The sequence below is a fragment of the Urocitellus parryii genome, chromosome 1 (genome assembly GCF_045843805.1).
Source record: "Urocitellus parryii isolate mUroPar1 chromosome 1, mUroPar1.hap1, whole genome shotgun sequence".
NCBI lineage: Eukaryota > Metazoa > Chordata > Mammalia > Rodentia > Sciuridae > Urocitellus > Urocitellus parryii.
Genome location: NC_135531.1, coordinates 27,086,125 through 27,097,312, shown reverse-complemented (window position 1 = coordinate 27,097,312; position 11,188 = coordinate 27,086,125).

The following is an 11,188-nucleotide window of genomic DNA, read 5'->3' as shown; positions in this document are numbered from 1 at the left end:
TCACTTCCATTGAGAATGTCCCCTTTTCCTTTTTCTATCCCTTCAGTAAACTCATGTCTGTTACTCTGAAAAAAATAATGCTAATTTTCTTTTTTTTTTCTTTTACTTATTTCCTGAATTTGCTTGTAGTAGATAAGACATCCTGATTATCCCTTTCTTTTAATAAAAATTTTTAATTTGGGGGTCAATGTATTCATTTTTTCAGAACATTAGAGATCACTGCAAACACTTCTGCTTAATGCTTCATTGTAACTTTTCTATGAGATTTTTCTTCTATTTATTCTCTTTAAGTTTTATTATCTGCTAATTTTCTTTTAGCTATGCATTCACTAGGCAATAGGAAATTTTTACCTTCATTGTAATCCTAGGGACCACTCCATTATATATGCTGCTTATCATTGGCTAAAACATCATTGTGGGAGGCATGATTATATCAAGAACAAATATTACAATCAATACACTATGCTATCCACTAACTTTTATTTAGAGTAACTTTTTCTATACATTCTTTCATTTTAAAAATCAACATAGGCCTATAAAAATAAAATTCCAGATAGAATAGGAAAAGTATTATATGAACAGAATTGAGGAATATTTCACACACAAAAAAATATAAAAATATAATCTGTGGACAAATGTGAGTTAAATAGTTTTCTATGAATTGACATGAAAATAGACATGAATAAGAATTTAATTAATTGAGCTTAGGACAATAGGAAACACATAATAATGTGCGCTATAGAAATACTAAGTTTGAGGAACCTACATCCTAGGGAAGATAATGATATAACAACTTATTATTCAAGTCAAATCTAATTAGAGTTGTGTGGTCTAAAGACACAAAAGAAAAATTCCCCCGTATATTTGGTAATCAAGAATGACACATTTGATTGATCAAATTATGTTTTGTGCATGTGCAAATATGATATAATTAATTAATCCAAATATTATGCCTTATTATAATACACCAAGGGAAAAAAGTGACAAATAAGTAACTCTTGAGTAAGATGTGGAATAGCTTAGGTAGAATTTAATAATCTTAAGCAAAAATATTACAGTAAGATAAAGTAAAAAATGTAAAATGCTAAGCATAAATATGGACAATTTAGAAATATATTTATAAAAAAACAAATAGAAATATATGAAGACCTTAATAAGGTAGAAGAAAGCTAATATGAAGACAAGAAATATACTAATGAATTAAAATAAACATAGAGCCAGAAATTTAAGTTAAATATAGAACCTACAAAATATGAATAGTTCTATATATTTATGGAAAAAAATGGTCAAAGTCAACCAAATGCATATGCATGTGTCTCTCTGTGCAAGTGCTTATGTGTGTACACATACACTACTGAATAAAATATCATATTAAATTTGGCTTTTTTTTTAAATCTGGTAAATATTTAAAAATTAATCAATGCAATTCTACAAAACTAGTATAAAGTAAAACATGGGATCATCCCAGATGATACAAAATGAAATAAAATTTGAACAAATTTAAATTCAAATATTACATATCTATCAACACAACTTCATTAAACTTAGTTTTTACTAATAGAATATTGAGATTTCTACCCTAAATACGTTTGCCTTGGTTTTAGGATTGAGAAAGTTAATAACTTATTATGGTCTAGCTGATGTTCTATCTAATGCATTAAGGCAAAGAAAGAGAAAAATATCCTACTTGGAATGGAAAAAATAAGTAATTTATCATTATGCTACATATGTACTTGTAAAAGCTAAAAGAATCTTTAGAAAAACTATTAGAATTTATTTGTAAATATAGTAAAATTATGTATATAATGTTAATATATAATAACCACTTGCATTTCTAAGTACCAACAACACTCATAATAAAAAATTAAAACAAATGATTAATAATATTTATTGCAATCAACATCGTTAAATATCTAATAGTTTTTCAAATCTATGGATGTGTAGAACAGCTAAGACTTTCTGGTGAATTACATATGTGTTATGAAGAAAAAAATTTAAATCATATATTACTTACATTTTGACTGGAGAACATTACAAATTTAGATTAAAAAATAAGCAAATAACATAGCCACATCAATGTTTGTAACACTGCAATAGGCAAGTTATGGAATCAGTCCAAGTGCCTGCCAATGGATCGATAGCTGAAGAAAATGTGGTGTATATATCTATATATCTATATCTATATCTCTATCTATCTATCAGATCAGATAGATAGATAGATAGATAGATAGATAGATCGATCAATAGATCTGTGGAGTTTTACTCAGCCACTAAAATGAATAAAATTATTACATTTGGATGGAACTGCAGAACATATCTAATGAATTAATCCAGAATCAGAAAATCAAGGGTCAAATGTTTTCTCTCATATGTTATGTAGAAGCTAGAGTAAAATAAGGGGTGGGGGGAAATAGTGGGAGGGAAGACAGAGGGAAGTTTTGCACAGTGGATGGAGATTGAGGACCAGGGAGAAGGGATGGGTAAGGGGAGAAAATGCAGAATGAATTTGACAAAAATACACTATGTGCATATATTAATATACACAGTGAATTCACCTTTATGTGTATTCATAAAGCATCAATTAAAAATATACAAATGAGTGCAAAGTAGTCCAGCAGAGTAGAAGACAGGAAATGGGGGAGGGAGGAGGGGAGGAAGAGCAGGGGTATTGGGGACTCAAATGGAGTAAATTAAATTCTTTGCATGTATGAGTTTTTCAAAATGAACTCAACTATTATGCACTGCTATAACACATCAAAAGGAGTTAAAAAACAAAGAAAGATTAAAAATAAATAAAAAATAGCCACAGAATAAATCTCACCTTTTAGAGATTTATCAGGCTTTCCGTATTTGAGCAAACTCACTCTCAACCCTTGAAAAACAAGGACAAATTCCCTAATAGTATTCTTATCCACCCTAAAAAAAAAAGAAAAAAAAAAGAAAAGAAAAAAGAAAGACACTCATAATTAAGATTTGTTTTCACTGAAGTACTTATGGCCTAAAATAATAACAGTAATAATAATAATAATTCATGCATTACTGAGATTTTGACTGAATTGCTAGTCAATGACATTACAAACAGTGCAGTTTAAAAATACACACACAGAAATAAGAACAAATTTACCTTTGTTGGTAGAGCATATAGATGTGACTGTGGTAATAATCTCATTTTGCCATGTTCACTGGGGATGCTTATCAGAGAAATTGGTGGCAATATCAAATAAGCAATTGTCAGGAACAAAAGGGAGAAGTGTCATTTAGCAATTGCAGTTTGTGACATCATGATGTTATGATGTTAACGAATCAGTTAAAACTGAACAATATAAACAAGTATCCCTGAGATTTTTTTAAAATAAAAGCTGAGTAATATTGCAATCTGTCTCCAACTTTGATATCTCCCATGGCACCAGACTCATAGTCTGATATTATTATTAATTGTTCTTTTTTTTCCTTTAGGCTTCTCAAACTCAACATGTCTGAAATCCAATTTACCAGCTCCTCTTACTCCTTTCACAAACCTGTATCTGTTTATTTTCTACATTTATTTATCGTTCTGCCATCTATATAACTACTGAAATTACACGTGGGATTTATTTAATTTTCTTCTTTTTTTTTGTCTTCTCCAACATCAAATAGTTGATCAACTCAATGAAAGTAGGATTAATGTTCTGTTTTATTTGATTGAACAATGCTATTCTAAGGCACTTGATTTCAAACAGTTTATTTTCAAATAGCAAACCCTGTTAATTCCAAGAGACTTTTCCTTTATGGTTATTATTGCTTTTTTATATTTAGGTCTTATAAGTACTTGGTACATTTGCTTCATACTTTCAATTTCAAAATCATTTTACAAAATGTTTTTTTTGAAAACACTTCAATTGTTCTCCAGCAACCTCTATTGCTAGTGTGTGTGTGTGGGGGGGATGTATTTGACTTTTCCTTATGATTTCTTGAGTTTTACCTTAATTTGGGGAAAAATTAATGTAAATTGAATCTTTACATCTGATGAATTGTCATACTTTTGTTTCCATTTACTACTCTTGGTGGTTTTTTAAATCATTTGAATGAAATATCTTATTTTCTATGGCGATTTTCTTTAAGCTGTAGGATTAAATTCAAAGAATTCTTAATCCATCTGTTAGGTATGACCACTCCATTTGGAAGGTTTACTGAATGCTTCTTTCCTGTTCTGTAAGTTTCCAGTTCTTGCAAACATATGTGAGAATATTAAATAAGCCTGTAATCTTTTTTATCACTTTCTCTGGTAAGTTGCATTTCTTGTTTACTCTTTTCTTTTTCACAATGGGGGTAGTCACAGTACTTGCTAAATGTCACTTAGCCAAAGCAATGTTTGATTTAGTTAGCATTACATATTTAACCATAAAGTCCCGAACTGATATTTTTAAAATATATACGCCTAAAACTTCATTGCATTGCCTTAGAATTTATTAATGAATTTACAGTGGCAATACAATGTGCAAATGATGTGCATACATGTTTATAACATTTAAAATTCTAATCATTCGATAATGATTAGCAACTTATAGAGAATTATAAAGAATATTTTATGAAGACATTTTAATGGAGGCACAATGATGACATTTTATATTATTTGGATTTTTTACCAGAATGTGGAAAAATACTTAATAACTTCAATCGTTAAGAAGGAAAGAACTGCAAATTTTTATTCCCTGAGGCTTGTGTGTTTAATCTCATTTAAGATTGAATTTCTCACTAATTTTTGTGATACTAACTGGAAATTATAATGAAATGTTTATTCTATTCTTATTAAAATTAGAATAATCATTGTTTCTCTAAGGCTTTTGTTTCTGGCATGAGTTAAACTAATCATTAACAACACACTTGAAAAGAAATCAATACAAATGCTTGAATGTGATTTTTTTCAGTATTATGGATATATTTTCCCCTTTTTCTAATTTAATGATATTCTGTATGCAGATTAAATATAATTGGTCTATATAATAATATAAGTAATTTATAAGCACATATATGTGTATACATGTCTTCAATGTAGTTTCCTCTAAGCTACTTTAAAGAATGTCCTCACTAAATAACATACTAAAAATCTTACTCATAATGGATGATACATTAGTATCATACAAAAAGTTTTCAAGATTATTGTATTACATCCTGGTTCATTAAAATAAGTCTACCATAAACTAGCTCTGAGTAAGTTGCCACAAACTCTAAAACATGTCTCTAAGTCAGAAATGGGGATGAGAATCTGGTTTATCCATTCAGTGAATTATCTTTATAATAAGTGCATCATATGAGTTTCTGTATATCTAGCTCTACTTTAAATTTAGTTATTTTGAAATTGCACTTTTTAATCTCATTTCCCCTCTTCCTTGAAATGAAATTGCTACTAACATGGAAGTTTATTGTCTGAACTGAGTTTGCCTTTCACTATAAGAAGTCCAGAAGATTTCCTGTTTAGCTACACCTATCTGCAAGGTCTGCCTCAAGTGTATAGAATTCAGCTATCAGCACTTAGAAGCATTGACTCTACTCTTCTCACTGCGTAAGAGGGTACATGTGCTCTGTCACTGCAATGTGAAACTCCTGCTTCTCAGGGTAAAGACCTCCTATTCTCTTAGGATGGTGTCTCAAGCAAATTAAAAAGAAAAAATATTGCTTTCTAAACATCTTTCCTTTAATAATCTTATTTCCAACCTCTAACTGCTTTCTGATATCAAATCATATCAAAATTTCAAATCTTAAGTTCTGTGTCATAAAGTGCAATAAATAGTCTATCAGCACCTTCGTTCATTTGGTGTAATTAGATTTTATGATTTAACCCCTGTGTGTTTTAACCTTGACTTGAAGTAAAGCAAGACTTTATAGGCAGAAATATATTTAAGTATAGACCTTCAGTTTGTCAGGAACTATAAAACTAGTTCAAATTGTTTGAATTTAGATTTATAGATCCATACAACTCCTCTTCATCACAACATCAGATATGTTAATATCCCATTGTGTTCATAAGTAATTGCCACACATTTAAAAGGTTAGAAGAATACAAAAATTCTCAGAATCTATTAGTTCAAAAATTCAGCTTAGCTCTGCTTGTTTTTCTGCTTAAAGTTTTTTAATGTGAAAATCAAGCATTGACCAGTATATATTTTGTTAACAGATCTGAGAATTCACTTCCAAGTTCATTCAAATTTTGACAGAATCCAGTTGCTGTTAGTTGGTGGCCACCTTTACCTCCTGGGTAATTCCTTACAAAATTTCCTAGACCACTGTGTTAAGGACAATATGTTAAATCATTCTCACATTAGGGATCTCTCTCACCTCTCCTACCCCATCTCTCTGACTGGATCTTCAGTTTTCTCTTTCACTTTGAGTTACATTATTATATTAGATAAATTGGATAATCTAGTATGACCTGATTATTTGAAAGTCAGATGACTAGCAGCCTTAATTATATCTGCAAAGTCCTTTTAAAGCACTACCTTCAGTAATGATAGAATACATAAATGAAGGATTATAACATTAGATAGAAATCTTTATATTTCTGCCTACCAATCTAGCCTGTGTCTCTTTTCCTTCAGTGCATTACAAGGGCCATTAAATTCTGGACCAAAACACAGCTACCCAGGAAACACAAGAAATGGATAGACTCTAGGACTGCAAGAGAATCTTGAATATACCTTAAGTAGGTTAGCTTTAATAAGACTACATTTTAACTTAACCTCTAAACCCTCATTTTTAAGAAAGATAATATTTACTTTACCTGACACTATAAATGATGTGTGTACATCTACATTACGTGCTCCTTGATACTATCACCCCTTGCCAGGATAGAGCACATATTTACATTTCATGTTCCTTCTCTGAACATTGATCACTACCACTTGCTCAAGAATGCTTATGCTATTCAGGAATTTTTGTGATTCCATATAAATTTTAGATTTGTTTTTCTCTAGTTCTGTGAAGAATGTTGATGGTATTTTTAAGGGGATTGCAATGAATCTATAAATTGTTTAGGAAAGTATGAATGTTTTAACAATATTTATTCTTCCAACCCAAGGATGTGAGATGTTTTTCCACTCTTGTGTCCTGTTCAGTCTTCCATCAATGTTTTATAATTTTATTGAAGAAATCTTTGAACTGTTTGGTAAAATTTATTCTTAGGTGTTTTCTTTTTGTAACTTTTATCAGTGGAATTGCTTTTTTGATTTCTATTTCACATAATTCACTTTTTGGTGAATACATATTTAAAACCCCATTTTGACAAACACAGATATGTTTTGAGTTAAAATTAAAGAGTAAATTGCTGGATCTATACAAAACAATTGATTAATAAAAAAAAAAGTATAATGACCCAGATAGTCTAATTTCTTAAATCTACTATAAGTGTTGCATAACTTATGATGAAGAAACAATTTCAGACATTTTCATGTAAGGGAACTGTATTCCTAAGCAACTCCTTTAAAATTCAGAATGGAAAGTAGTGTGCCTACAATTGTTAGTGCTCAAGAGAAATGCACACAACCTTTGTCTAATTCCAAAGTCTATAAAATGAGATAATTAGGATATCTGAGACAAGTATAATTTGCAGAATTAGATGGCCAAAGGGGATATGTTATTTATTCATTACTGTGCAATAAATTAATCCAAAACTGATGGATTAAATAATAGATATTTATTTTCCCATTATTTCTGAAATTTTTTCAGCATTCAATTCTTCGTGGTTTGTTAAGCTGAGAGCCTTTGTTTTATAAATCTCCTAGGTGGAACATCCCTCTCAGTTCCTTACTACATAGACATTGCTTTCTTTACACCTCCTTAAAAGGCAATACCAAATATCTGATGAAAAAAAAAAACAAAAGTCACTATCTCTGTAACTTAATGACAGAAATGACATAGTGTCAATTTTAGTAGATTTTACTGTTTAGCAATAATTAAATTTGTCTTATATTCAAGGGGAGGTATGAATGAATACACAATGGAATGAACACAAGGGAATATCAATCACTGGGGACCATATTAGATGCTAAGTGAAGCTAGCCAATCCCCATAAAATAAACCCTGAATGTTTTCTCTGATATAAGGAGGCTGATTCATAGTGGGATAGGGAGGGGGAGCATGGGAGGATTAGACAGACTCTATATAGAGCAAAGGTGTGGGAGGGGATGGGGGGGCAGGGAGTTAGCAAAAAATGGTGGAATGTGATTGACATCATTATCCAAAGTACATGTATGAAGACATGAATTAGTATCAACATAATTTATATACAACCAGAGATAACAAAAAAATGTGCTGCTGTATATGTGTAATAAGAATTGTAATGCATCCCGTTGTCATTTATTGTTTTAAAAAATCAATTAAAACAAAAAGAAATCACCACTTGATACAGTGGTAGAAGAATGTGGAAAACACGCAGTTGGAGTGGTGTAGAACTTGCAAGGGGGACAAGACTTATTTTACAAACATGCTTATTATTGGCTTTCACTGTGTATGCGTACATTTTTATATGAGAAAATTAGACCCACTTAACCTAGTGAAGCTATTGAAATGGACATTTGAAGGAAATGATTTTCTTCTCTTACAATTTAGTAAACTATTAATTTCTATCATTAAAAACTTGTTGAAACTTCTGGACTTGTTTCTCTGAGAAATATAGTAAGTTTTATTTAGATTTCTTTTTCCAAGTTGTTTTTATATTTATCCCCCATTTCCCCACAGAGAGAGTAATTGAAAAATGTGCTAAATCTGGGAGTGAAATAAGCTCAATTCAAAGCAAGATATCAATACAATGTCATATAATAAAATAGCAGCATGGTCACATCTTTGCTATTAATGCTTTTGGGTTCAGGTTTCAAAGCCTGCTTAAGGGTTTTTCTATATTTAGATGAATCATTTTAAGTAGACAATTTTTAAATCTGGGTATTTGGTATGAAATAGAGAACAACTTTTGGTAATAGGATTGATTTATTGAGGATGGTACAAAGGAAAATGTATCAAATAATTCAGTTAAATAGATTTAGTAAGGAAATACCTTTATTGTAATTTCTGATAGAGTATTAGAATATGCTGTCACAACATAAATAAAAAATCAGCAACAGTTAAGGATTCTAATTTCATTTGAAATTTTTTATTTGAGGACATATTTCAATTCATTATATATTTAAAAATGATAGAAGTCATAATATTCTTCAAATCAATCATAACTGTTAAAATATATATTTTATTATTTGATTTAATAAATATTTCATCATATTTTAACCTATGAAAATATTTATCTCAGGTTAATAATTAGATTTTTATAGATAAATATTTATTTTTCTTTAAAGAATTATTTTCTATAAATCATTCTCTAAGTAGCATACTAAAAACAAAATCGGACACCAGACAAACCCATTTACAAGAAAAGAAAACTAAAGACTAACATTTCAGGGGCTGGGTTTGTGGCTCAGTAGTAGAGTGCTCTCCTAGCACATGTGAGGCACTGGGTTCGAAACTCAACACCACATAAAAGTGAAATAAAGATATTGTGCCCACCCCCAAATAAAAAATAAATATTAAAAAAGGACTAACATTTCATATGGAATATATATATGTATATCTTTAACATAATATTAGTAAATTAAACCTAAAAATGTTTAAAAAGAGTTATATAGAGTTACCAAGTAGAAGTCTTTCTAAGTATTAAAGATCATTTAACATTCAAAAACCTTTACATCATTAGTCTAAGGAAGTAAAATCATTTTATTATATGAGTGAAGTAAAAAAACTAAATTGTAATAGAAGGGAATAACTTGATAAAGAATATCTACAACATTTATTAGAACTGACAGCACACTTGATAGGAATTTGATATTTTCCCACTAAGAGCCAGTATCAGGCATGGTTGTTTATTCTAATTCCTCATATTTATATTATTCTAGAATTCCTAGCTAATGCAATAAAAGAGGAAAGGGAAATGAAAAGAGTTCACAATTACTATTTTTTGTTGTGAATTTGACAGAATCAATAGGTTCTCAGGTACTTTATAGAGCATCATTCTAAGTAGGAATGCAAAATTGTACAACCACTTTAGAAAGCAATTATACAGTACTTAGTATATAACATTCCCTTACCAGATAATCTAACAATCATTCTCCTTAGTATTTACTCAAAGGACTTAGACATGTATGTCTATACAAAACCTTCATGTTGTTCTTTATACCAGCTTTATTCGTATTGCCAAAACTTGAAAGAAACTAAGATATTGTTTACTCAGCAATTTTCTAAACAAACTGAGCTGGGCAGGGTGGTACATGACTGCAATTCCAGTGAATAAGGAGGATCTTATGTTTGAGGTCAGCCTCAGCAACTTACTGAGACCCTCAGTAATTTAACTAGATCTCAAAATGAAAAATATAAAGGACTGGGAATGTGCCTCATTTGATAAAGTGCCCCAGGGTTCAATTGTCAGCACAAAAGTTAGAAACAAAAACACTCAAACAAAAAAAATTGTGCGACATTCACCCAGTAAAATATGATACAGAGAAGAGAGAAAATGAGTTATCAAACCACAGAAGGACATGGAGGAAGCTTAAATGCCTGTGATTACCTGTGAGAAACGAATGTGAATATGTTATATCCATATGATGCCAACTGCATAACAACACAGAAAAGGGAAACTGTGGAGACACTGAAGGTAGCTGTTTGATAGGGGTTCGGTAGGGATATGACAGTGAATTATTAGTGAGCACAGGGCAGAACTATTTCCTCTAGTACTGTCTTGGTGGATGCATTTCATTATACATTTATCCAAGCCCAGAATGTACAAAAAACACAGGGAGAAAATTCTAATACAACCTACAAACATTATTAATAATAATTTATAATCATTAGCTCATCAATTTCAATAAATGTACCACATTAATGCAAGACGCTGTTAATAGGGAAAATGGGGAATAGGCTAAGGGAGTATATGAGAACTCTCTATATTCCGTGCTCACATTTTTCTATAAACATGAAACTGCTATTAAAAAATAAAATCATTTACACATATGTGCACTTCTTTAGATTATTTTGAAGAACAAACAGAAGCTCCATAAGAGAAAACTTTTCCAAAAATCAATTTGTTTTATATTTTCTATTGAAAAATTAAAGATAAAATGCTTTATTCTGAGATAATGTTTTTGATGTCTTAACTTTGAGTAATGTATTTATA